Here is a 1624-nt window from a genome sequence, read left to right on the forward strand (position 1 = left end):
GAAAGAAAGAAAGAAAGAAGGAAAGAAGGAAAGAAGGAAAGAAAGAAAGAAAGAAAGAGGAAGGAAGGAAGGAAGGAAGGAAGGAAGGAAGGAAGGAAGGAAGGAAGGAAGGAAAGTTTGCACACAAGATCATAAAAAGACATAAAATGAGGATGTTCTTTGCAGAATTCTTTGTAGTGGTAAGGAACTGGGGCCAACCTAATGCCTGCCACAGGGAAAGTGGGACCTAAAATGTGGTGGACAGAGAAACTGTGCAGTAGGCTGAACAAGGGTCCGCAGGATGCCCTGCCCTAACCCCTGGAACCTGTGAATGTTACTTTATATGGCAAAAGCTGCTTTGTAGATGTGATAAAATTCAGAATCTTGAGACACGGAGATTATCCTGGATCATCTAGGTGGCCTGATGTAATCACACCAGTCTATAAGTTCTCAGGAGGAGTCCAGGGAGAAGGCCGGATGATGATGGAAGCAGAGATCGGAGCAACAGGCTTTGAAGATGGAGGAAGGGGTGACAGCCAAAGAATGCAAGGGGCCACTAGAAATGGGAAAAGGCAAGCAAGCAGATTGCCTCTTAGAACTTTCAGAAGGAACCAGTCTTGCCGATACCTTGACTATAGCCTTGTAAAATAGATTTCAGACTTCTAACCTCCAGAACTATAAGATAATACATTTGTGTTGTTTTCAGCCTTTAAGTTTGTGATAATTTGTCATAGTAACAATAGTAAACTAAGACATACTGAGTATATGCAAGAATTAGAAGCAATGTAGTATATACACATAGAAACACAAATTAATCTTAACAATGTCAATGTTATAAGAGAAAGTTTTTTAAAAATCAGATGTGTGTGTTGGAAAACTGGATATTTTTAAGATGTCATCCTGCCCAAATTGATTCATAGATTCAACGTAATCTCAACCACATTCTCAGCAGGCTTTTTTTCAGAAATTGACAAGTTGATTCTAACATTTACATGGAAATACAGAGGAGCTAGAATAGCTAAAACAACTTTGAAAAAGAAGAACAAAGTCGGAGGACTTATATAACTTGACTTCAAGGCTTATTTTAAAGCTACAGTAATCAAGATAGTGTGGTATTCAGTATCAACATAGATTAATAGATCAAGAGAGCAGACTCTGAAGTCCAGATACAACACCAAAAGTATGATTCTTAGAAGAACAAATTGATAAAATGTGCTTTATCAAAACTCGAAACTACTGCTTTTCAAAAAACTTTTAAGGGAGTGAAAAGAAGCCACATACTAGGAGAAAATACTTGCAAATTAAAGGGTATATGTGATAAAGAACTTGTATCTGGATTATAAAAATAACTCCCAAAACTTGATAATAAGAAAACAAACACTCTGCCCTACAAATTGGCAAAATATTTTGAACAGACACATCACCAAGAAGACAGATGAATGGCAAATAAACACATGAAAAGATACTCAACTCCATTAATCATTGAGGAAATAGAAGTTAGAAACATTATAAGATACCATGAGCCAGGTACAGGTGCTCAAGCCTGTAATCCCAGTGCTTTGGGAGGCCGAAGTGAGAAGATTGCTTGAGCTCAGGAGTTTGAGACCAGCCTTGGCAACATGGCGAGCTTCTATCTCTACCAAAA

The sequence above is a fragment of the Cebus imitator genome, unplaced genomic scaffold (assembly GCF_001604975.1).
Source record: "Cebus imitator isolate Cc_AM_T3 unplaced genomic scaffold, Cebus_imitator-1.0 Scaffold199, whole genome shotgun sequence".
In the NCBI taxonomy this organism is placed as follows: domain Eukaryota; kingdom Metazoa; phylum Chordata; class Mammalia; order Primates; family Cebidae; genus Cebus; species Cebus imitator.